The sequence below is a fragment of the Cuculus canorus genome, chromosome 2 (genome assembly GCF_017976375.1).
Source record: "Cuculus canorus isolate bCucCan1 chromosome 2, bCucCan1.pri, whole genome shotgun sequence".
In the NCBI taxonomy this organism is placed as follows: Eukaryota; Metazoa; Chordata; class Aves; order Cuculiformes; family Cuculidae; genus Cuculus; species Cuculus canorus.
Window position 1 is genome coordinate 79,958,588 of NC_071402.1, and position 27,575 is coordinate 79,986,162.

At 35.9% G+C, this 27,575-nt stretch overlaps 1 long non-coding RNA gene across 2 annotated transcripts in view; it reads left to right on the forward strand.

Moving 5' to 3' along the window:
* The window catches only part of LOC128851289 (uncharacterized), an 89,917-nt gene that overhangs the window by 22,524 nt on the left and 39,818 nt on the right, over positions 1-27,575 (forward strand). For both annotated transcript variants that reach the window (XR_008448610.1, XR_008448611.1), the window contains exons 2-4: positions 770-809; positions 2,182-2,278; positions 3,527-3,654. This is a non-coding gene — a long non-coding RNA (uncharacterized LOC128851289). The remainder of the gene's footprint in view (positions 1-769; positions 810-2,181; positions 2,279-3,526; positions 3,655-27,575) is intronic.

Consider the following 27,575-nt stretch of genomic DNA (forward strand, 5'->3'; position numbering starts at 1 on the left):
TTAATACCCATCTGTGTTATAAGTAATTTCTGTTCACTTTGGTTTTAAATAGCAAATGAACGATAGACTTCACGCATCACAGTGTTGGGTTGGGTTTTTTTTTTATAACCTCTAGTTTTAAGCAAGTGCTTGCTTATTAAAATATTGAGAGACTAATACTTGAATTCAGAATCTTTTCAAAAGAGCAATGCATGAAATCTCAGGAGACAGTCTATTTATGAGCCTGAGAGAGCAAATTCTCCAGGTAAAATAAACTCAGAACCATGATTAAACACTCAAAATGCCAGATGATTTTCTAAAGCTCTAGAAATAAGTTCCACATTGTGTTTTTCAGAATGTCTAGAACTATCTGGTTAGTGATTTTTTTTTTTTTTTTAATTTTGCAATGAAACTTCACATGGATAGGCTATATTGTTGCAATGGTATGTTATTATTTTTACAGGGAATGCAATGACTCTAAATGTGGGGAAGTTTTGAAGATAAATGGAAAATAATTTCCAACTTTAATATAAGTTTATTTGCTGTAGGCTGTGACAACCTAATAAAGGGAGAGTGGGAAGTAAAGCAAATACTAATAAACTGATATGGATAGCACTTCATGAGGTGTTATAAAAGATGGGAAAAAAATGAAAAAAAAAAAAAAGATACACATGAAATGAATTCACTCTGAGATCACCCAAATCTTTCTTGAAGTAAGAAGTATGTAGGTGTGAAGCTGCTGAAAGAATTTAAAGAATCCCTCCTGGAATTTACTTTATTCTCTTTGCAGGAAAAAAACAAGTGTGTGGCCATGGCTTGATGGCATGGAGGTAAGGATATGAACTTAAACACTAGCTCTTGAATTCCCACTGTATATTTGGAGCTTATACCCTGAAATTAAAAAAGGCAGACCTCAATGTGACAGGTAAACCCAAAATAAACATATGATGGAGCCACAGGAAGGGCAAGAGGTATTCAAGTATCAGATAAAATAGAGGTGGTGTTGACAAGCCATGAAACTTTCTTGTCTGCAGGATGGCCATCTGAGCTGTAATACATGCAATGATGGCTGTGAACTGTAATTGGGAGATTGGAGGAGCTCATCTTGTGAGAAAAATGAACTGTGGCATGGTCTGCTAGAGCCAGGCTGAGAAGGGTTAATAATCCTTCTGTAGAAAAGGAATCATCAGAAAATTGGAGTAAATGGGGAGGCGAGGACAACACACAAAAACAGAGCTGTCAATGGTCAATGCAATACTTTATGAAGACAAATGAGCATGACCTAGTGATTAATGTAATTAGATGAGAGATTGTTTCAAAGGCATTTAAAGAGCCTGCTACTGGAAGTGGATTGTGTGAATTTATATTATGCAGGAAAGTCCTTACAATATTTAAAATTGCAGTTGATTAAGATTATGAAGTTTCTAGGACATAATGTCTACTCTGATGTAGCAGTTCTCATTGTCTGCAAAATTCATTACTGCCTAATTTCTATGCTGATTTGTTCTACGATATTGCTTTGTAGGAAAGCAAATTATGTAAGCCAATACTAGCCCCCTTAAAGAGTTGTTTGTCTTGTTTGTTTGTTTGTTTGTTTTAAAGCAGAAAGGGGACCACGTATATTTCTGTAAAATGCTTAGTTTCTCTGAGACTTCAAAGAAAAGTGAAAAATGTAATTTATTCAATAATCTAGTAAGACATTTCTTATTTTACAGATGCAGGATTATAATTGAAGTTTCTTAATTTCCATGCACATAGAAATTGTTTGGATTTAAATTAATTCTCTTCAATTAAAAGATCTCACAACACATTTCCAGTTTCTGATGCCTAATCTTCTATGTCTAACTCTTCACTGACACTTTGTCCAACCCATTTGAGCTTATTGTCTCCAAATGCATTAAACAAACCTGTGGAGATTCTTTGATATGTATCTAAAAAAACACAAGGAGTTTTTAATATAGAGAAAAAAATCCTCCAGAAATGGAAAATAAACAAAGCTCTTCTGTGTCTGAAAAGTTGCGTAAAATGACCTTACCATACAGTACGATATAGTATTTAGTACTATGCTAAACTCTTCAAGCATTAGTTCATTTGTTTTTTTCTGTTAGTTTTAGTGATTTTTTTTGCTTGCTGCTTTCCCTTCTAATCTCTGTTTTCCTCTGTGAAGCTCTTTAAAAGAATTTCCTCTATATTTATTTCCAGTGATCTCAAAAACTTCAGCAGTTCATGTAGGTTTGTCATTAACAGGAATTTTAAATTCAAGAAATTCGCATGAATAATTTTATTCCTGTGTTTCATGGTAAGTAAATGAACTGTTCATTGAGTATGTATTATGATTTCTGACTGTATATGGGACTCTTGTAATAGCCATAAGCTATTCAAAGAAGAGTTTACAATGTGTCCTGCTTATTTGGTAAATTTAAGGACCCTAGTGGCTAGTATTATAATTATCTTTGCATTATGAAGCAAAATGTTTATACTTTTTCCCCCTTATATATCAAGATAGATGGGTAGCCAAAAAATTTAGTAGCTTAGGAAAAAAGATAGTTGTACACATGAATTATACTGAAAAGAAACTTGAGGTCTCTGAAATTATTTTCTTAATGCAGTTATTTTATTTACTTAATCAAGCCATAAGACAAGGAAAGAAAGTTATTGATGTCTCCTATATATCCTCCAGCAAGCCTAGCCATGTGTTAGCTTCTGGTAATCTTCGAGAAACAGTCAGAGATGCTTTAAAAACTTCTCAGAATAAAATAAAAAACTGTGGCACTGAATCAATGAGTTAATTTTTGTTCTTTTAACATCCAATTACAGTTGAAAATGTGAAATCTTACTAATTTCCTAGATAAATATTGCAGAACACTTTAAAAAAATTAAATGGCAATAAACATGGCTTAGAATATAAATTTTGAGTTAAAATTTTCAAAATGAAAGGTATTTAGATGTGAGGAAATAAATCTGTGTGTTGTGTGGGGATTTTGTGCTTTTTCCTATTAATTGTATTATTAATGAATACTTTGAGTATTGGGTGGGATAAGGACTTTTTGTGTGTATATTATGGTGTTATTTGCTGACATTTACAGCAAATGCATACTGAAGAAATGTCTGAAGGTGCGGAAAGAAGCCTTATATGCTTGTCACTTCCAAAGTTCATGCTCAAGTTTATGTGATGATACAATCAGTGTCTCAGAGTCACTCTGGGGAGAAACCTCTGAGTTTCAAAAGCATACCATGTCAACTATCCATGGTGGCTACTGTAGCTGTCTCTGGAACACTCTTTAACTTGTTACGTATAGTGAAAAACGGTCATACTTCTAAAGAATGTACTTCCCCGATTTGGGAAAAGGAAGGCATGGGAGAATGAGAGAAACAAAATTAATTAAACAGTATCTGTAATGTTCCTCATTTAAAAAACAGATGAAATAGTGAATGTCAGGTTTTGAACTGGTTTTTGACTAATAGACAAATTTGGAAATACCTAGGGTTTTTTTATTATGAGTCTGAGTTTAACTGAAGGTTTTTCCTATATCTTTTTCACTTACAGTAATAATAATTTAAAAAGAAATCCATCCCAGACAGCTAAACAGAAAGTGACCATGAGTGGTTGTGCTACTACCCCCTGAGGAATAAACTTTAAATGGAATCCAGAGCTGTCTTAGCAGTTCTGTCAAGGTAAAAGAGAAAGTATATTTCTTTGCCTTTAGGAAATAACATTGTACTTTTCCCTAATCTTGGGTAGAACAAATTTTTTGCTGAAACTTTCTTTTAATATAAGAAATAAAACTTTAGATATCGTAATTTATCTTCATTACAAATAGTTTCCTTTTCAGAAAACAAATACTAACTTTAAAGTGAGATTCAAAGTTTTCTTAAGTAGGTTCATGCTAATACACAATAGTATACTGACTGTCAGTTGAAACAAACTTTGAAAACTGCTTAACTGACTTGATACTCTCCAATACGTTTATACTACTTTAAGATTAACAACTTTGATATAGTTGTTGGTTTGGGTTTTTTTTCTTAATTTTACTCTCATTTGACTATGAAAACACTTTGTTATTTAATCTGGAATTATTGTTCCATTCACGAAGGGCTGGACAACTAGCCTGGACTCTAAACTCTGACTGATTTGTGTATTTCTTCAAATATCTCTGAAGTAAGTTATTACAATTTACTTGGACAATTAGAATTAACTTTAATTTGAAAACAGACTTTTACTGAAGTTTCTAAATACCACTGCAGTACACATAAAACCTAAACTAGTATATTACTTGGTGCATGTCCATATTGATGAGTACAAGAGCAGAATGAGCATTTGTGCATAATTAAACCACAAATTACAATAATGAATAAAATATGGAGTTTTATGATTCAGCAAGATTGATATGTCTTGTAACCAGTGTTATTTTCATATAAGGGAACATGAAAAATGTACTAATTTATCTGAAAAGCACTCCCAAGTTCACACAATGGTGAACTTGACAGTTTATTGTTGTTGGAATAGAAGTTCTGTGTGGGAGACTGCCTAAACTAATATAGTCACTGAAGAGCTGCTATATTAACAGTATTCTCGATGGCTATGCTAGTACAGCTGCAAAGATGGTGGTATTGTCTTCAGTGCCAGTGATGCTTTGAGAAACTTTGAACGTATTTGCTTCAATACAACAAAAAAGCTCATTTAAAAATCTATGAATATTAAAATGTTAGAATATCACACAGTGTTTTTGTCCATATAGGACTAAGAAGAAATAATGCAAGTCATATATACATTTAGATAAAATCTTACCACACAATTTAAAATGATAACGTCCTCCTCATGTTTCATTTGTCTGTCTTTTTTCCTTGTTTGAATTGGAACTCAGCTCCTCTACCACAACTTGGTAAAAAGGCCACTCTTTTCAGTGGTTGTTTGTTTTCAAATGCAAGAATCATAGAATAGTTTGGGTTGGAAGGGACCTTAAAGATCATCTAGTTCCAACTCCTCTGTCATGGGCAGGGACATCCCACTAAATCAGGCTGTCCAAGGCCCCATCCAACCCGGCCTTGGACACCTCCAGGGATGGGGCAGCCACAACCTCCCCAGGCAACCTCTTCCAGTGTCTCACCACTCTCATGGTGAAGAAGTTCTTCCTCATGTCTAGTCTAAATCTGCCCCTCTCCAGTTTGTACCTGTTTCCCCTGGTCCTATCACCACAAGCCTTTATGAATAGTCCATTTCCAGTTTTCTTGCAGACCCCTTCAGGTGCTGGAAGGTCGCTATGAGATCTCCTCTGAACCTTCTCTTCTCTAGGCTGAACAAGCACAACTCTCTCAGCCTGTCCTCATAAGGAAGGTGCTCCAGCCCTCTGGTCATATTTGTAGCCCTGCTCTGGACCCATTCCAATAGCTCCATATCCTTCTTACATTGAGGATTCCAGAACTGGACACAGTATTTCAGATGAGGTCTCACAAGAGAGGAATAGAGGGGCAGAATCACCTCCCTTGACCTGCTGGCCATGATTCTTTTGATGCGGCCCAGGACACGGTTGGCCTTCTGGGCTGCGAGCATACATTTCCGGCTCATGTCGAGCTTCTCATAGACCAGCACCTGCAAGTCCTTCTGTGCAGGGCTGCTCTCAATCACATCATTCCCCATCGTGGACTGAAAACAGGGATTGCCCCAACCCAGGTGCAGGACCTCACACTTGGCCTTGCTGAACCTCGTGAAGTTCTCACAGGCCCACTTCTCCGGCCTGTCCAGGTTCCTCTGGGTGACATCCCGTCCTTCCGGTGTGGCAACTACACCACTCAGCTTGGTATTGTCTGCATACTTGCTGAGGGTGCATTTGATCTCTCTGTCACTATCATCGGTAAAGATATTGAACAGCACTGGTCCCAGTAGGGACCCCTGAGGGATACCACTCATCACAGATCTCCATCTGGACTTTGACCACTACTCTTTGAATATGACCATCTAGCCAATTTCTTATCCACCAATGTTTTTTAGCTAAAGGCAAGGACAATGAGATGAAATTTGATGAAATTTGCCGTCCATGTTGTACTCCTAGGAAACTTGAATGAGGTTCAGATAAATTTTTAAAATTTGACCCAGGTCAAACCTTTTTTGGCTCTGGTATAACAAACTCTAGTGAATGTCTGATTATAAAGTTTTTGTACTGGTAGTGAATAAATTTGATTTTTGTATCTAATCAAATATAATTAAATATGGTCATTTAGGTCTAAACAGCCATAGGGAATTGTGTTAGTCAATATGTGTGTAATCTACAGCTATGACCACATAATAGTAGGTACTGCAGAGTAATATATTTTAAGGCGTGTTTTTAGGTAGTACAAATCCATTCTGTCAGCCTTAAAACAAAGTGATACTTTCCCTTAAAGGAATGTATTACAGACCTATAGTGCACTTGCTTCTTGCTTACTATGTCATGTAAGGAGTAACAAAATGGCAGGACCTAAATGAAGAACCCATTACCTTGTTGTCACCTAATGTACAAGTGGAAGAATTACTAATGAGACATTGATTAGAGCATTTGTATATCACGCATGCATTTGTATATGTGATTGTGTGAATCTGTCTTTCTTCTAGCAGGATTAAATGAGAAAAAGAAACTCTGAGTGGAGAGAACAGGTTCTGACAACGGGTAAAAGGTATAACTTGCATAGAAATATGTTATTGCAATACTTTCTGTCATTCAACACTGAAGTCTTGAATGCTATTTTAACTGTCATGACACAAAAAAGAGTGTTATGGGAATAAAACTGTATTCTGGTTATGCTTGAATTCCTGTGACCTTCCTGCTGAATACAGACAAATTTTGTTCTTAAGGATTTTGACTCATGTCATCCTGCTTCAGCTCTGCTCATTACTTCACATGACTGTTTTGTTTTACTAGGAAACATATTTCAGCTCAAAATCTTTTGTATTTATATAGAATCCCTCACCTAAAGATCTTAAAGTGAGGAAATACGTCCAGTAGCAGTAGTGAAGGTCAGAAGCTCCAACCTGCAGCACATCTGCCTTGCAGTCTTTATAGAATGATTCAGATTGGAAGGGACCCTAAAGATCACCTAGTTCCAATACCCCTGCCATGGTCAGGGACACCTCCCGCTAGACTCAGGCCACTATTTTGGATAAGCGAAAGTGGAAACTGTGACTTATATTAATTACATACAGTAGCTCTGGCACAAAATTTCTAGCTTTTAAACTTTGTACATTTAATCAATACAGTACTTGCTCTGAACAGCAACTTTACTAAATTCATCTTAAGAAGAGAAAGTGATACTTTGATAAAACAGAATGGCTTGACATGCTGCCTGTAGTTCAGAAAGCTGATTCTAAATACTGCTTCCTGAAATTAGACAGATCACTTTTATTAGATTATATATTGATCAGCTGACTTTGGAACTGCTTGGAAATGTAATCTGCTGCATGTGTACAAACCTGAAGATGTATGACAGGAGAAATAATAACTACGCACACAGCAAGGTTTGTCATCAAATTCTGACAAAAAGTAGAAATGAAGCTTCTATTTTGGTTTTCTAAGGACAGGTCATCAGGTAATGGTAAACTAGAAATACATCAGAAAAAACTCCATAACAAGTCACCCACCCACAAGAAAAAAATTGACAAATAAAGATCTTAAAAGACACCTGTCTTTGTGATGGGGGAAATGCATTAAAGCTGTATCTGTTCACTTATTTCCTGATCAACTTGCTTAAGGGCTGAGCAAAACCAAATGAATTCTTTTCCTCTCCTGCTTTGAGAAGACAAAAATCCTACATAGGTTGCACAATGCCTGCAAGAGCTTATATGGTTTAAGGAGGAAAATTCTAAGATACAGGAATACTTGGCTGCTTTAGAGTCTAGAAGAACAGATAGCTAGCCCTGTACTTCATGCACTGCATTTATCAGCTGTTAACTTCAAAACTTTTAAAAAATTATTATCCCTTGCTTTTGAAGAAGTAATGAAGCTGAGGGAGGATGGATCAATTTTTCTGACAGATATACAGTGCACACGAAGAAGTAAAGTCCTGGGGTCCAGTCCAGTGCACTTTCCAGTAGACCATGCTGCATTTTCGGGACATTGTGGTAGATTACTGTTTTTGAAGACATCTGAATATATTGGCTGTATGCATCTAAGATGTGTGAAGGAAAAATCAAAATCGGGACCAACTATCATTTCAGCCCCCACACAGGTAAGATGAGACATGTCTATAATCTATTTAAGAATTCATTTAAGAATGAACAGATATTAAATGTCATGTTCAAGGTTTTGTTGTTTAGCTAGATGAAGCCGTTTTACTGAAAAATCTATATAACCTCTAAACAGGACCCATCTCTGAAAGAGGATATGGACTACTAACTCCATCACCACTGTAAGAGATCCCCAATTTCTACAGGTGGACAGAAGATGCTATGCTGGCATTTATTTCTGAAGAACATACTATAACTAGTTTATTTGAGCATAACTTGGAGATGAGACATTGGATGGTGGGATGGAGATGGGGAGGGGTGACCTTTCTTGCCAAGAATATGCCCGATTGGCATATTTGGAGCCTACTAGTTGAAACACGATAATATTCAGTGTACTATTTACTGAAAGTGTTCCTGCGAGAGGCATTTATGCTGACTTAAAGTCCATCACAAGAGAAAAAAAAAGAGACAGCAAAAAAGGCAAGCTATGTTAAACACTTATGAGATCAGGTAAAACAAAAAGGTCTTGTTTACTGAGGGGTGTCTGGAAATATATCCAGTAAGCTATTTAGAGAAGCAACTTTCCATACTTCTATATTTAGAGAAGTACCTAATTCCATATCAAAGTGTTTGGGTGTTTTCATGGGTGATATGGGGTTTTGAGGTGTGTGGTTGTTTTGGGATTTTTTGTCTTTAAGCTTCAGAGAAACCATTCAAGTAGCTGTAGAAAGTTTTAGGCATTTTTTATGGGTAAATAGCAGGACTTGGATTTAACTTTTGAATCCAGGCCTCATGTTGTGGCTGTATGTTGTCTACGTGCTGGTCTGAATGATATACTTCTTTCTTGCTTTAGTGTGGGATTCTGTTCTGCACATTAATTTTTTCCACGTTGGCATTTTCCCTATTTTTTATGACTGTAGCACCTCCAAAATTCCTCCAAGTTTGCGTTGAACAACTGCAAACTACTGCCTAGTCTTTTGTCTTTGTTGTCTTCATCAATCTAAACTGTATGCAGGACTGATCTTTACGTGCAAAGACATATGGTGACAAGAAGTCAAAATTCCTCATTATTTGTATCAGGACTTAATCTTTGCCAAACCTGAAGGCTTAAAACATATCTTTGTCCTGAATAACTGTATAAGCCACTTTATTCTGATCTATTGTTCTGTTTGCAGCTGAGCAGGGAGTATGCCTTGAGGATGATTTGGGCTTTATCTGATAAAGAATCCAGAAAAGAGGAAAACCTGGGAAGTGGGATATGTAGGGTGAGGAAGATGTAAAAGGGCAGAAAGTCTTTTTTGTGTCAAATCTAAAAAAAAGATAAATCCTGCCTCCAGTAACACTAGAATACCCAAGACGTGAAATAGTTTTACTAGCTTCATAGTGACATTGAGATGAAAGGACTCCTTACAGAATCACCAGCCCAACTTCTAGGGTGCACTGACTGCTAGCTGAAGTGACTGGGCAAAGAGAAAGATTGCTTTATTCTTTCAGATAGGCCTGCCGTATAAATATTGAGATAACTACAGAGTCTGAAACCTTCTTAGAAGAAGAAATGCTTTTAAGATTCAGAAATCTCAGCTCATATTGACATAAATTTTGGGATGATTATGTTTTAAGTCATTCAATAAAACTAGAAGTGTAGTAAAAAGATGGACGTGACACATTTTCAGTTGAGATGTGCTTTCAGTTAAGTTTTTTCTCTTGTAGTAGAATAAATCCTGAAATATTCCCCCCCAGCTGTTGCTAATCATCATAGAGGTTCCTGGCTATCAGGCAGATAATCTTGCAAACTTCTTAACAGAGAACTTCTTAAACCACAATCTTCTCCTTTAAAAGAAAATCTACTGTTTGTTTGATGTAAGTTGTGTGAATGAGACCAAGGAATTCAGTGGTCTGAGAGACATTAGTCTTGATAAGATGAGTTTTCCTATACTTGAGTTGTAGCACACTGCAGCTGCTTAGTAACTTGATATAGAGGCTTCAAAGGAAACCATATAACTGAAGGCAGATTGCCTGATGCATTAAAGTTTAGATTTATTTGGAATGCAAGTTACTTACTGAGCACTATGAAGATAAAAATTCTAAGCTGTCTCTTTTTTGCCCTCCATTAAGGGGAAAGATTTGACTGTCATTTATCAAAAAGGAACTCTTTCAGTACTTAACATATAGAAATCACTTAATTATTGTACTTATTCTGTTGTACTTCACTACATCTTACCTGTTTTTTTCTGGTTCATTTTATACTTAAACTGCACTGATATTTAGTTCATGGGAAGTGGAGGGAGGGGACACTACCTATATTGAAACGTAGAAGCACTTATGCCCTATAAAAATAGAGAGAAAATTAAACAATCCTGCAACAGATAGTGTGTTAGGTTTCAGAACAATCAGTCTTCTTTGCAATATTTGGTATGTAGCTCGCTTATTATTTAATCTTCAGTGCTTTCAGAATGAGAATATCTCCCCTGCTCTTCATGTATACCAGCTGTTTAAATGAAAAGTATCAGTGGATTCAGTAGTTCTTGGTGGTGTTAATGCCAAAAGTTTGACTATTTGTCTAGTGCTTTCTTTCCCTATGAATCTGTCTACTCTCTACAGCAGAAGTATGTGTAGCTGTAGCATGGCAGAATAGTGAGCACAATACTAAAGTCGGAACTCAGGCTGTGATTTCATTTCCTTGTGTAAAGACTGAACAGAGGGAATGGTTTTCAAAGATTCGTTTCAAGCGTCGTACTCTTTAGCTGCATTAAGTGGAATTCAGGTGGATTCAACCAAGTATGCTGTGTGATCTTCATATGCGTTTATTTTTAGAAAGTAAAATTGTTGTATTTTCACTAGTTCTTCAGAGAGTAATGTATCACTAAGTGATCATTATGCTACTGAGTTAATAGTTGCATAGAATTCAGGATAGGTTTTTGGCACTTAACCAGAATGCCACCTAGTTCTTATAATATTTGTCATATATAAGATCATAACTAAAAATACAAGAACAATTGTGACCTCAGAAAGTACTCCGAACAGCAGAACAGTGATAACAGTGGTATGGGTTTGGATTTACTTCAGTATTTTATTCATTGTACTTCACAACACAGTATCAAGTAGAAACAGGGCACTTTTTGCTTTCCTCCTACCTACAGAGATTCACAAGCGATTACAGTGTGTAGCAAAGGAGTTTTTTCACTAAACTTCCAGATGACTGTTATTTTAGATAAACCCCCTATGGAGACAGTTTTGAAAAGAAGATTATTTAAGTAGCAATTACTTGAATAATGTAAAGACCTATCTAGTGCTGTGCTGTAACATCAAGAGACAAACTTTAAATTGAGAGTCGAAGTTCAAGTACCTCTGAGCACCACCTAGTTCTATATTCATAATATCATCTTTTTAAAAGAACAGGAATTTCTCCAAGAGATTCTGTATTCCTTGGCTATGAACAAGTAGCACTTTTATTTATTTTTTTTTTCCTTGACAGTACATGGATTTTGGTATCAGCAGCGAGAAAGTAAGGAGGATTGTGGAAGTTTAAATTTCTTGGTTGTCCTACTATTTTAAGGAATACTCTGCAAGTCCTCCTGAAACCTAATCTATTTAATTTCTCAGACTGGAATGTAGCTGAATTAGGAGAAAACAAGTGTCTCAAAATGGCTCTGATCTTCTTGACAAAACCTGGAAGCGCCAAGTGTGACATCTTCTGATGTGCTTTCATTTTTCACATTAATTAGGACTGTGTATTCTTGTTTAAAATAACTTGCTCTCTTCTGGTTTGAGTAGCAATTCAATTAACAGAGAATTAGTAATTTTTTGGGGGGCAAAATTCGTGCAGTCTCTTTCTGCTCTACGTATATTATTCCTTAGTGAAAGCCAACTCTATGGTTTAGTTGATAACAGATACTGTTGGTGTCTCTGCTGACATGGGTTTGTTAGCAAGATTCATAAGTTAATCCAATGTAGAGGTATTAAATTAAAAAAAAAAACCCCAAACCCAAATAACACTCCACCTCCACAGTGTTTTCATAATTCTTTTAAACTTCTGTAAAGCCAACATCTGTTGGTGGGAGGAAGGACAAAATATTTAAAACTAGAAAATTTTCATTTTGAATAATTTTCAGGTAATGCATCTGGAAAATAATTTTTGCTTCTGTTCTTCCTTTTGTTGCTCTATTAATGAAAATATTTTTGTCTCATAATAGTGTGATTGAATCCTTTCTGGGATTGTTTTCCCTTTTCACTTTATCAAAAAGTGATTAATGTAGTCAAATGTGAACTACTGGCTATCACTCAAACTTGTATCTTTCACACTAGGAGCCTGAGGCTTCTATCAACATTTTTAGTATTGGTTATGAATACCACCAAAGATGACTGTTTTAACTAGAAAATTTGTTTGAAGACAAACTCTGTTTCAGTTGCAAATTTACCGTGAACAGAAAAGCTATATTTGATACACTGTTTCAAGGAGATTTTTCAGGCTATTAAGCCAACACAATTATTTCCTGTCTCCCAGTGTGGTTTTAACTGTTATATTGATTTGATTTTTCTGCCTACAGAATTGGTTTTAGGGTTTAGGGGTATTTTTGCTATCGGAATGTGACAAATAGATGACAAGTATAGGATAATCCATGGAAAAACCTTGCAATGGTTTGAGAAATTGTTGTGTTGATGCTAAAAGTATAATTTTATTGTTAATGACTTTATAAATGCTCTAGTGATGATTTCTACAGTCATCTCTAAATTGAATCCATAAACCTCTTGTGAAAACATGAACTCTTTATTAGCTAAAGAAAGGGGTTAGCAAGAATCTTTTTACACTCTTAAAAATAAATAAATTAATAAAATCATTGGAACTCATTCTAAAGCTTTCCTCACTTTAAAAATCAAAGTCAGAAACAAACTGTAATAACTTAAAGTATGAAAATGTGTCTCTTCCCTAAAGAATCAAGCTGTGCCTTATCTGGTTAGAGAACACTTGCTGTTTACCACACTGAAAATTCTGTTAGTCTTTCTACATGGATATCTTCTGACTTGTTATCTTTGTTATCTGAGGATTTTGACTGGTACCTCAGATAAGGGTTTTATACAAAAAAAAAACCATTTTTTCAAAAATGTCCCAAATTAATGTTTTCAACTACATATAGTTTTCCTAATAACATAAACCAGTAATATACTAGTACTTTTTAATGCTTGTTTGCATCAAAATCTACTCCTTATAACTAAGTATATTAGGTCAGCTCAAATGAGGATAAGACTATTTTAATATATGCCCATGCCATACATACAGTGTTTTCAAGTTTGGTTATATTTTATAAATATAAAAAAAGCCAAAAACTTCTGCGCTTCATTCACTGGTCTATATGCAGAGAGAGAGAAGCTTATTAGGAGTCTCTTCGAAGCAAAAGGATTTTTCAAAGCAAACTGCAACAAGAAGAGTTTGCGTCTAGTAATCAGCACACGAATTTGAAGGAGTTGCTTAATCTTTTCTGAAATAACGTTCTGTATTTTATATGTAGGAGCAGCTGCAAGATTTAGGAAGGTATATTTTCAGTAGAATTTGAATCCTTCCTTGGCATGAATTATGCCTTTTATGTGTAAGAGCATAAGTATTTCCAAAATGAGACAGTTCACTCTGCTCCGGGCTGGGGAAGATGCTGTTAGCAAAGCTAGTCAGAATTTTTTAACAGCTTTTCAGGTCATATGCTGGTTTTCCTTCCCTCTCACTTCTGGAAATGCCTCTCTCTTCATGGAGTTTAGAAGCTAGATTGACTTGACTCTTAAATTAGATACACCTCAGTAAAAGTCTGAGGGGTAGGTGGATTGCTTAAAGGTGTCACTTTCCTTAATAATATTTACAGCAGCAAAATTTTTCAATCATAAATTTTTCTCTCAGAATTTTTCTTTGCCTTTTTTTTCTGTGTAATAATTAAAAATGTCTTGTTTTCTAAGAAAGTAAAACTTATATCCTTAATAAATACAAGAAAGTGGCAGGTAATATGTGAAATAACTTTTGTTTTTCTTATTAGGCTAACAAAGATAAGCTCTGACATCGTCATACTAACCTGTATAACATCTCTCTTATAAAAGGCTAGTTTTGCAAGCCTAATCATAACCTTATAACAAACTATATCTACTATTACTATTCAGATTTACTCTTCCACATTTAGCTCTTCATCGCTGTGCAACCATGGCTTGCTAAATTCATGGCTAAATTTGGGGTTTTTTTCAGAGTAGCAGGACAAAAATACCATGCACTACACATGCTTGAAACAGCAAACCAACCTAAAATTTTTGTTATATTGAAAATTCTGACAATATTATTATATAAAATTATATGGGCATTCACAAGCAACATTTAAGCAAACATACATACCAAAAGCTCTTAGCTATTAGGAGTTTTTTTTGTGGAATGTCAATTTACTGTAAAAGATAATCTTTAAGTGGAAAAAATGAAAGAAGAAAGAATATTTTAAGTAAATCAAACTGACCTTCAGCTTAATTTGTAAACACTGAAATGTCTAATTTCATCTGCAAATCCCAGTGCCACATTCATGGGACTCAGACTCAGGTAATTTTTGTGCCATTCTGCTGTCTAAATGAACTTCATGATCATTTTCAGATTTCCAAAATATTTTTTTGCAGATCTCTACCCAAGGGGGTGCAAGCAATTAAAAACAAACCCAAGTGACTAATTTAATAAAATATTTTGAAGGCTGTTTGAAATTGGGAAGGTATTTTCAACTGTCAGGAGCTCTTATTGGAAAAACAATATTAATTGAGGATATTAAAGTTGTAGTTTACAGCTGTGTTGTATGTTTTACCTAAATGTTTTTCATAATAATACCAGCTGATGATTTAGTTGAGCAAGTGACAGAATACAAAAACACGCCATGGGCTAATAGATAAACAATATTTTTAACTTGATAGCCTACTTGATACTTCTTGTAGATTTTTTATATGTCCACACATGAAAACTTTGGGAATAACCTCAACATAAAAATTCAAAGAAGGGGAAACAAAGTCTAAAAAAATGGTGTGAGTATGTGTGCTATAGAAAGCAGAGAGCAGGATGCGATCCTTTATGGTTTTGTGTTTATAAAAAAAAGATGTCAAACCTCCTTGCATTGTGGAGAAGCTAATTTCAAAAGACAAAATAAAAATAAAAAGTAATGGGGAAACCACATGAGCTTTCTGAGGAGCAGGTCACTCAGGAAGGAAAAATGGGTCTTGGTAGGAAATGTAGTAGAAATTTTTATTATCTGAGGTCATCTGAGGACTATCTTGTAGAGGAGTACCTATGGACTGAGATTTTAGAAGCAAATTTTGTGAGTATAATATGGTTGCTGCAATAATCATCATGTTATTGAATAAATGCAAGAATCTGAAAGGCCTAGATTTGCAGGGGGAAAAAGTGTTCCAAAGATGAGAATATAATTAAATTAAGATAATGTTAGGAAGGAAAGAAGTTAGTAGCTGGTAGTCATACAGTAGTAAAGTCATCTGGGAAATTATCACATTGGAATTGATCAACAATATCTAAAACTGTTTGAATGATGAAATAGTAATGTAGAGAAGAAATGTATGAAACTTTTAAAATTGAAAATTTTTAATGAGGTGAGTAAATTAAGCTCATAAACAGATAATGTAATAAATCAATTAATTACAGGGAATTAAAAATGCTGAAAATTAATTATGAAGTCAGATATGCAGAAAAATGGTTCTGTATTTCTTCCATTATAGTATTAATTTAAAAAATGCCAAATATTAATTATTGACTAAATTAATCATAGAGGGAATTATCAAAGCTTTAATGTAAATGGTATCCAGTGAAAAGCCTGACTGTATCACACATTTTTGCTGCAGAGCAGACTGCTGAAGCTGACAACAGACAGCATGGCTGATTGTACCCTTTAAGCTCCTGACAAGCCGCAGAAGTATAGTTCACCACTTCAAATAAGGCATCAGAAAAGATCGTAGATGATATTCACGAAAGCAAGACTGAGTTTTGCATCCTTTCCTCAGCAAACCTGGGCCCAAATTGATGCAAAAAAAAGTATTAATCACATTGACTTACTCTAAGAATGAATTTTCATTGGGGCATGAGACATCACTTAAGCTAGCTCACTTAATTCTCAAAAAGCTTCCTGAGTTTTCTTTGAGTAGTTGGGCCTCTCGAAATGAGATTGCTGTTCTTTCTCTCTGTACTGTACATCTTTTTCTCCAAGGGACCTACGCATCACCAAGAAAGCCAAGACCTTCTCTAGAATTAAAACTGGATTCATCACATCTTCCCCAATAGTCACATGTTCCAGTACGAAGAGCAGCAACTATAATGCTTGAATAGTTTCATTTTAGCTGTTGCAGTGTCGGGATGTAGCATGACTTGCAGAATGACCATTAGAAAAACAAACAAGTTCTTGGAAGTATCTAATGGTATAATTATAAACCATGAGCAATTATTCCAAAAGTTAACTTTTCTTCTTTAATAGCTGAAAGATTGCATGCCCCAAGTTTTGTCCCTACTTTTCCTAATAGTACCACTTAGTACAACTTTAATTCTCCCTACGTATCTTATAATCAGCAACTCTGGTAAACGAATATTGGATGCGTTTCTGAATACCACAAGTTTATCTTTTGGCTTTATTACTAATAAGTTCTTCTTCATCTGAATAGGCTGTAAATGATGTGAAACTGTCCTTTCTATGAATATCTGACTGTAAGTGCGGCTGATTATAAAATAAAGGTTAACAACTTTCTGCTTATACTTTATTTTCATTTTGCCCTCCATTTCTCCTATGAACATCCTCCAAACTGAATAAAATTTGAGTAAAGGCAGGTAGCTTCTGGAGTAGAAGGCAAATTGTTGTATTTGAAAAATGAAGGTATAGGAAATTAAAGCACTGTTTAAGTAATGTTAGAGTAAGCAATGAATGAAGCTTTTACATAGAGTTACTAGTTTAGAGACTATTTCTTTCATAGAGTCCTAGCTGGTTTGGGGCACATTAATTTAATGCAGTTTGTAATAGTTTAATTTCTCAGGATGCAACATTTGTAGGAACTTCATTCGATTTGTATGTTTTATAACTAGTTGGAGAAGAAAAAGTAATTTCCATTTAAGTATTTGATAGATGTGGAAATGCAAGATGTGAGTACAAATTAGATTATCAGCACCTGGGGCTGGTGCAGGGTAGTCCAGAGATATTATGTTATTGAAGAACTTTGCTGCGGTAAATTGTGAGAGTTAACTGAGAAGGAACGTGATTAAGCTTCTCCTTCCTTCCTGTCCTTCAGATGGACCTTCATTTCACATATGCACAAATAAACACTTACAGGAAAGACGTATGGGCTGTAGTAATAACCTATTCCCAAACCTAGTAATTTTTTATTTCCTTTCTGAAATTGTATCTGTGCTAGCTGTTAAATATTTTTCCTGTTAAACTTTATGTTACCAGCTTTTCATTTTCTGGCTTTTGTTACTGTTTTTCAGGAAAGAAATAGAGAGGAAAGAACATTAATATATTTGCTTTGGAAGAGAGACAGACTATACAAAAATTCAATATACTCTATTAAACATAGAAAAAAGAAAAGATAACTTTAATATTATGATGACTGAGGACCACAGTGTAACCTCTCATTGACATCATGAAGTTCTTCAAATTATACACTTCAAAGTAGAAAATCATACACTTGTGGACAGTTTTTTAATAAGTATTGTGTGTGATACCTCTGAAGTTAAACCATTAGCCTGAATTCTACACTTTGGAAATAGACTGAGTTGCTAAATAACCCTTGTCAACAGCGAGATAGGTCCTAAGTCTGAAAAATCAATTCCTATCTATAAATCTCAACTGGTATCCGTTATGAAAACCACATCAAGAACTAATCAATAACTTCCTAGATTGAATGCAAGTACAAACTGAATTAAGTTTTCCGTATATTGCAGAAGATTACCACAGCTTAGTGGGAAGAACCCAGCTTCCTGCTTTCATTTTTAAGGCTTCCATTAAAAGAAAATTCCACTAGATCAGGTTGTTCAAAGCCTGATCCAACGTAGCCTTGGCATCCACAGCTTCTATGGACTACATGTTCTAGTGCCTTGCCACCCTCACAGTAAAAAATTTCTTCTTGGTGTCTAATCTAAGTTTACCCTCTTTCAGCTTAAAACCATTACCCTTTGTCCTATCACCGCACTCCCTGATACAGAGACCCTCCTCAACCTTCCTGTAGCCCCCTTTAAGTAGTGGAAGATTGCTATAAGGTCTCTTGGAGAAATTGTGGATGCACTGAAGTAAGTATAATTACTAGTGATGACATGGTGCTTCTAGCCAGAGTGCGTAGAAAGGTCATTGTCCAGATTTCCTTATTACTTTTTCTCTGCTTACATTTACCAAAGTTCAAAAGCATGTTATTCTCTACTGTTGCACACTGTTGCTCTGTTGTATTTGTCTTCTATTCTAGAATTGCCTGTTTTATAGCAGGTGAGAAATGATCAGTGCATAGACCGAGTGTTTTAATTTGTTTGGAGAATTAAAACTTTGAGGAGATAAAGACTTGGCTCTGTCTTCTTTTCATTTTGTTTTTGTTAAAATTCTGATATGACTTGGAGTGAATTATGTAAACAGATTCAGTCCCCTTGATAGCACAATGTGGGCTGTATTGCCTCCTTGCAGCATGGGTAGGTTAATGGATTCTTCATAAAACCATTTCACAGTGGAAGTCACTAAAGGGCAAAATAATGTGGCTGTTGTTGTGCTTGGTAGCTTCAGGGCAGTAAGCTGCTAGTAGCTTTGATTAATGATACTACTAAGCAAATTGTATTACATTGCCCTGTTTTCAGTAGTTTCTGTAATTTAAAATGGTTATCCTTTTTTTTTTTGTATTATTAATATGAGATTACAATCTATCTTCCAAGTCAGAAGAGAAGATAATGAAAATTGACACTCAGTTTGGGGGAAAAAGGAGAGGAAGTCAGCTTGAAACTTCGGGCCTCTATAAGTACTTGAAACTGTATTCTTTGATGTTCTGTGGTACTTTCTACGCTGAAGGAGTTTATAAAAAAAGTATTAACATTTCCTGGAGATAGTTAACAGAACCTGCAGAAGAACCATGGATTCTGTTTTCCTCTCTCCGCAGAATAAGCATTAAGTATTGCCTGTAAGCTGTCTGTGAGGTCTGGTTTTTGCTTTTAAGATACTGAGTAGGTTATATTTTAATGACAGACATAAAACAGTGGCATATCTGGGAATAGTTACAAATACTATTATTCTGAGCATTTAATACTCAACATACTTTAAATCAACTTCTCGCATTTTGGAGGTGAGGTCTTGGAAAAAGGGGACTTTGACATTTCCTGTTTCTCATTTTTCTTCACTTCTTAGTCACTGAAGTGTCACTCTTTTCCTTTCCAATCTGAATCAAACAGCAAGTGTAATTCTAAAGTAATCTTATCCACCTATGTTGTGAAGAACTGTTATTGGAAGAGTATGAACTATGTGCATGGAATTTTATTTTATGGTTAAGAATTTTGGATGAAATTATGGTATCTGGAATAAGCTAGACAGGCTTTGGAGAAAAGCAGGTGGACTGTTGCTGCCACTGAACACAAAAACATGGTATTCGGTTTTCAAAGTCTTACATAACCAGCACCTTCCTTGCCAAATCTCCTTTACCATATGTCTCAGCAAGCAGATATGTTGTCCTTAGGCTAATATCTAAGCAAAAAGCAGCAAGTTTAAAACAAGTTAGGCATAAGAGACTGAAGGCAAAGCATGCTTTCCTAGTCTAATGGTCCAGAGAAATTGCTGCCCTTTTCTTTTCTATTGTATCAAGGGAGCTCAAAGTAAACAAACATTTAAGAATTATCCATTTTACTGTACAAAGAGAAATGGGGTCTCTCAGATAATGCAGTGGAGAAGAAAGCACTGACAAATGTGTTAGTAAATCATAATCCTGTGGTGATTCCTCTGAAGTCCTTTAACTTTGGTTTTACAAAAATAATTCAATGTAATAATAGTGGCACGCTGTTGTAGTGTTGAAATCAAAGGGATTTTGGGCTTAATCAAAATGATTAAAAGTTACTATATTTCAGTGGAGTAAACAGTCTTAAAATGAGAACCTACATCAACATTATTTGGTGCATAGGAAAGGAAAAGTATTATCACAAATCTAATAAAAATGACACTAAAAAAATTATTTGGTTTCCCCGGGATTGGTGATATGTGTTTAAGACAGTAGCATTTTAAAAAACAAAACAAAAATTAAAGCAATCCAACAAAAAACTCTAAGCTAAACAAAAACAAAATAAAAAGCCAATTGATTCCATGTGTGGTACTTCATACTAATAGCTTTGAGTGGCAGATCCTTTCCTTACCTCTTTGTGGAGAGCTTTTGTTTAAATATGGGGTCCAAGAATAGTCTACCACTGATAATTAGACAGTGGAGGCCCAGAGCAGAATGATTAACTGGCTATGCGTGAGCCACTTATGCATATCAGACACTGGTACTTGCATGGAATCATCTGGTTTATGCTGTTTCTTCAAAACTTCCTTCAAAGACAGTTCTTTCTTTTATAGAATTGCAGAAGGGGTTGGGTTGGAAGGGACCTTAAAGATCAATTAGTTCCAACCCCCCTGCCATGGGCAGGGACACATTCCACTAGATCAGGTTGCTCAGAGCCTTATCCAGCCTGGCCTTGAACATCTTCGGGGATGGGATATCCATGACGTCTCTGGGCAACTTGGTCCAGAACCTCACCATACCTACAATAAAAAAAAAAATTCTTCCAAGTATTAAATCTAAATCTACCTTCTTTCAGTTTGAAACTCTATGCCTTATCCTATCGCTACACTCCCTGATAAAGTGCCTGTCTCCTCTTTCCTGCAGGTGTTGTATAAGTATTGGAAATTTGCGATAAGGTCTCCCCAGAACCTTCTCCCCTCTGTGCTAAACAACCTCAACTTTCTCAGACTGTCCTGCTATTGGAGGTGCTGCAGTTGTCTGATCATCTTCGTGGCCTTCCTCTAGACTCGCTTTAACAAATCCATGTCCCTCCTATGCTGAGGGCTCCAGAACTGGATGTTGTACTCCAGATGAGGTCTCATGAGAGCAGAGTAGAAGGGAACAATTAAATTACCTCCCTCGACCTGCTGGTCACACTTCTTTTGGTGCAGCCCAGGATTCATTTGGCTTTCTAGGTTGCAAGCACAAGTTGCCAGGTCATGTTGAGCTTCTCATCTGCCAACAGCTCCAAGTCTTTCTTTTCAGGACTACTTTCTTTCATCTTGACAGAATGAAATTCCTGGAAGATGTTTTGTTGTTGTCCTTGCAATTTCAGAATAAGATTTGCTGGAAACGGAGCAAATAATAGATAAGGTGTTTCTGTCATGGCAAGAGTTAAAATACACACAGGATCTTAGAATACAGCTTTTTCTAATATAAGAGTATGAGCAAAGCCAGGCTCTCTTGAAGGTTTTACGTATTCCTTTTCCCTTCTTTCAGACACATTTGGTGGGCAACTATGTCAGGTATGGTTCCTCTGATCTCTGGTGACTCGTGCCCTCTTGCACAAGCCTCTGCCTCACACTGTCCTTACAACTCTCAGAATTCTGTCATTTGTAGCACAGAAATCTGTCTGCTGAGGAAAAAAATATAGCATTTTTTGTCAGGCTTAATATAATTTCCAAAATTACTTGCTATTTCTAGTACTGATTGGGTTAAATAATTTGAATTTCTGTTTACTTTTACACATCTTTCACATTTTACATTCAAATGTATAATAACCTGCTCCATGGCCACCTGCTATTTATTCTACTCTGGCACCTGCTCTTTCAGTGTCTGTGATCTGACTTCAGTTTGTGACTGTCTCTTAAACCGCATTCTAAAATAAAATGGGTAAACACCAATCTTACTATCTCTTTGTATTAAAATACAAAAAAAAAAGTGATGGTTTAACTCCAGTCTGCTAAAACTGTAGGCAGGAACTTTTGGGGCAAGCGAAAAACATTATATGTGCTTGTAAAAAAAAAAACCTGTTCTGGTTATCAGTCCTTCCCCTCTTTTGTAATTCTGGGTATCATCTCAGCTCTTTCTACTTTCCAGATGTTTACAAAAGGTCTTTGCTTAGCTGCCAGTATATTTTAATTGCCATCTTATTTTTGTGCAATATAGACTTCATATTAACTATTTCTTCTTCCTTGCCAGTACTGCTACAACAGCAAGCCTATGTATAGGCAACCGTCTAAGCTTTCTTTTTGCAATGGTGAATGAGTGTAATCTTTTTACATATATATCGTAGACTCTCTGATTTCTCGATCTGATTACTTGACTTTGATGCCTGCAGAGGCTGGAAGATCTTAATTGGTGTACACTGAAACATCCATAGCACTGCTAGCTTGGCACTGAAAGTAAGTGCTGGGACTGAATTTGAAATAACCCTAAAAGACTGATAAGTCTGAAGCTTTGTGGAAAGGGGAAGAAAGGATAAGTCCCTTTAGTACATGATAGTAACAAACTAGCCCTGAATTTCAACTGGAGATAGAACCAGAAAGGTAACAAATTTTTTTCAGTATTTCGTAGACGATTAAACCATCTGGCATGATATGGTATGGCCTACCACCGTACCAGTGTTACAACAATCCAAAATAATTTTTTGTACAGAAACAAGATGTTTGTTAAAGTATGGAATCACTGATAATTATGTCTGTTCTTGTATGGGCAATGTGACTAGGGCGCGCGGCAGCCTAACCAGCATTGCATATGGGAGCAACGGCCAAGAATTGCAAAACAGATTTGAAAAGTGAAGAACTATAGTGACAAGTGTTGCCCACTAATGATGACTCCACTGCACAATCTTCTGTGTGTTACTACTTTCAAATAAGTTCAAATGTGGTGGTAGCTGTTAATTTTTGTCATGTCTTATTATGTTGATGAGGCAGCAGAAGGAGATAGAGTTCATAATATTTGTGTGTACTGGATTTACTATTTACTTATAAAAAAGTCAGTGGAACATAGAGTATAGCTGCAGATTAAATTCTACAGTTTTGTTTTCAAGCTTCTTTTGTCCTAGTGGTCCTATAAATGTTTATAGTAAGTACATTTTCAAAGCAAATTACAGAACGCCTGAGGAACTGTGGAAAAACTCATATACATTCACTTTTTAGTCTTTAAAGTCTCTTAATGATCCACAGTGATTAAGGCACACCTTAATGCAAAAAGCACACAAGAACAGCGCTGATAACTTAGTTATTTTCTTATTGAGAATAATTCCATATTTCATAGAATTGTAGATTGCCCCAGATTGGAAGGAATGAACAATCATCTGGTCCAACATTTTGTGAGAAATGGAGCCTAGATAAAATTATCTAGCACTCTGTTCAACTGCATCTTGAAAACCTCCAGTGATGAGGGCTCTACTGTGCTCCTGGGGAGGTTGTTCCTGTGATGGACTGTTCTTACTGTAAAAAATGTCTTATGCTGAGATTAAAGCTCTCTTGGTGTAAACTGTACCTGTAACCCCTTGTCTTCTCCATGTGTCTGCTTGTAAAAAGAGAGGTTCTGTCCTCTTGGTAGCTGCCCTTTAAGTACTAGAATATTGTGGTGAAACCCCTCTGAGCCTTCTCTTCTCCAGGGAGAAAAGGCCTAACCCTTTCAACCTCTTCTTATAAGTCAGGCTCTGTAGCCCATTGATCGTCTTTAAGGCCTTTGTTTGGATCCTCTCCAATTCTTGAAATGTAGGGGCCAGAATGGGACACGGTACTCTAAGCGCAACATGAAAAGCCCTGAGTGAAGCAGGCTGAGCATGTCTCTATCTCTGATAGTAGTGCTCCCGTGGATGCAGTGCAGGATCAAATTTGCCTGTGTAGCTGCAGCAACACAGCTGACTCATGTTCAGCTTTTCTGTCCACCAAGACCTCCAGACCCTTTCAGCAAGGCTGCTCTCCAGCCTCATGAACCCTAGCCTGTACTGGGGTCTCGGGTGCAGGACTGGATATTTACCCTCTTCCAGCCATCAGGGACATCTGCTGGTCTGCACCACTTTGCAGAACTTATAGGCAGTAGCCTTGCAACAACGTCAGACACTTCTCCTAACACTCTGGTGTGGATTCCTTCTGGGCCCACAGATTTGTGTAGCCTGAGACCTTACAAGAAGCTGCAGACTAGCCCTTCTACTGATGGGTCAACACATGCACTCTCATAACTACTTGTTCTTATAATCTGGGATCCAGCTATACTGCTAAAGACTGAGGCAAAGAGGTTATCAGGAATCTCTGCCTTGTCAGCATTATTGGTGGCTGATTCCCCTGCTCTATTTAGTAACATGCCTGTGTCTTTCCTGTGATTCTGCTCATTGCCCTTCTATCTGAAGTATCCTTTATTTTTTTTTTTCTCTTGAATTTGACATCTTTGGCCACTTCAGGCTTTTTAACCATTTTTGAGAACTGCTATGTAGTTTTGTTTGTGTACTAAATAATGGATAGTTACTGCCCTCCTAGATAACTATTGGTTATTACTGCATAGCTAAACTATTGAATGGTGAATCATTCTCTGACTATGTTAAGCATCAACTTGGATACTTTTATGCTGAATTGGAATAAAAATCACAGTTTTTTAACAATCTGACTAAGGTTCTGACGTTAAATGTTTTAGAAAGTGAAAATTAATTTCAGAATTATGTGGAAATTATACATTATGGAAAGCAAAGTGAAGCTTACTTTTGGTAAGTAAGACACTTCAGAATTAATAGTGTTTCAGCTGACCTGTATTGGTCTTTATTTGAGTTTTTCACTTGTATATGCTTGACACTCTCTGTTCACATTGTGGAGAAAAATGAGTAAATGAGAACCACTTTTTCCCAGTCTAGTGTGTGAATTTAAGGCCTTGGAGAAGTAATCGAAGATGTACTAATTTAACAGCTGTGTCAGTGTCTGATAAGTGAACTTGTACTCATTGTTAATGCCAAGTCATGAAAAGAATAATACATCTGCACTTCTTCAAATCTCTGGAGAGTGATAAATGTAAGAGAAAACTATAATTTCTTTCCCCGATGGCCTCATAGTTGTCCTCATGTCTAGTAAAAAAACACAGTGGGTCAAACTGGTTGTGACACCAGCAGGCAATGCTGTCAGCTGCGGTGTGGTTGCTGCAGTTCACAGTGGCAGACCTCACAAGCCTCCAAAACTGTTTGTTCCCTGGGTTGCATGCTTTTTCCTCTCTGTAGAGAAGTGGGTTTGAGGGGGCTTCAAAAACTAGTTGTTAAGAAATTATTCTTCAGAGTTTTGTTTTATGTTCTCTCAACAAATAGAACTGTATATTTTATTCAGTTTTCAGTTTCCATACCTTCCTTTCCATTCCTTTTTTCTTCTGTAATTATATTTCCTTTGGAATGTGTACGGGGTAAATTTGTCTCCCAATAATGGGTGTTGATCTTCTTTCTGCCCCATCCCCTCTTTTTGCATGTATACTATCTGTCATCATGATGAGGACAGGATAAGAGAAAAAAGTTCTAAAAAATGCTTAGTCTTGGCGTTTACATGGCATGACAATTTACACTAGATTTTCAAGGACTTGGTCAGTCCACAGAAGTAAGATTCTGTCTTAAAGAGATGAAATTGTGACTTTGATATTCCATAAAGGGAAAAACTGAGAATAAATGTTGTAATTTTTAAGTCAAAACCGGATCCTATACAAAGACTTCTGCAGTCTTGAAGCGGTTGTTGGTTGATCTGAAGTCACTTTATACTTCAGATAGTAGGACAGAGAGAAGTACATTCCGTAGAGAAATTTGAAAGCAAGTTGAAGGCCTGATCTTGACTCAGTGGTTTTTGCATTAGAACAATTTAACTTTCCACAGCTGGGGATCAAAGGAAAAAGGGAAAGAAAATAAAAAAGGATTTAAGGGCACCCCAGCAGTTTGCTTGCAAATATAATGTATCTGTTTTCAAATGATAGTTACTAATGCTGGTAGAACAAACTTAGCAGCATGTTAGACAGAAGCAGAAGATAAACTGTATTTTTTAGAAAAATCAAGAATATCTATAAATTTAGTGTGGTTTGTACTCAGGACTGGAAGACAATAACATATTTTTGATGTATTTAAGCAGTTTGAGTTGCCAAGATGACTTTGAAAGGAAAAAGTGCTGTATAAATCTTAAGTATTCAATACTGATTTGCCAAAAGTTAATGACTTCTATTAGTCTAAAACAAGTAATTCATTTTGCTGCTTGAAATTTAATTTCTGGGAAGTTATTTATCAAAACCACAATTTTACAACAGCTTTCTGTTTAATGATATAGTTTTAGGAAAAAATACCTAGCTTTGAAAGTACAAGTTGCTCGAATCTAAAGTCTGATTATAATAAAATTAATTCCTTGTTTCTTTTTATGAAAACTTGCTTTGAGATGGATTTTCCATAGATTTCAGAATTAAAACTTCCTCAGACAAACAGGAAAGCCTAGAAGAATTAGCAGTTTAGATGATTACTTTTTCTGGACTGAAAATTATGTGTAATATTTGTTATGAATTGACCAAGAAACTCAGAAGTTTAGATGCATCAGGAAAGAACTGAGGATTGCAGAATATGATCTTTTTCCGCCTTTTAAAAATATTTTTTCGCATATTCACTGCAAGGTTCAGAATTTTTTTGTATAACAATCATTTTTTTAAGGAAATTGCAATCCAACTACTAGATCAAATCAGAATTAAATTTTTTAAGGTCCAAGTACTTTCTTTTCTTAGGTATTTCCTTTAAAATGGAGAAAATCTCATTTTGATGATTTGCCACTAGCTTTTCAAGCTTTTTCCATTTTAGAAGCTTTTTTGCACTTAGTCCTTTCCAGCTACTAATGTGCACTTTGACTGGAGAGGCTTTTTAAATACATAACAAACACAGATTGGTATGTAATTTTTTGTGTAGTTATATAAATACTGCAACTTAAAGGTGTTTGGTTTTTTGCCTGCAGAATAGAGCTTTCTTGGCTTATTCTGCATGTTAATGTTTCAAAGAAAGACCAAAGATAGCTCTTACTTTTGCGAAAGGGCATAGAGCAATTACGGTCCTTATGCTATGCAGGAAATAAAAAGTTCTGAAAAGAATGTGGAAGAATAGCCTGTTTAAGCCAGGAACAGTTGAGTCCAGATAATTTTAATCTGTCATATTTTTAAATAACTAATCACCAAGACAAGGTAGAGTATAGATATAGTGGTGGAGTTGCTGTGTGTGTGCATTGACTAAGTTGTTTTGTCTTACAAGAGAACTGAATTAGTAGAGAGCTGGATGGAAAGTAGCCTATAAACTACTTCAGATTGCCAGACAGCAGGTAACAGAGTTGTTATCCAGTGTCTCATTGTTATTGTCTGCAGAAAATATATCAGACAAACCTATTTTTAGCAACCCCTGTGTTGGTCTAGTGGT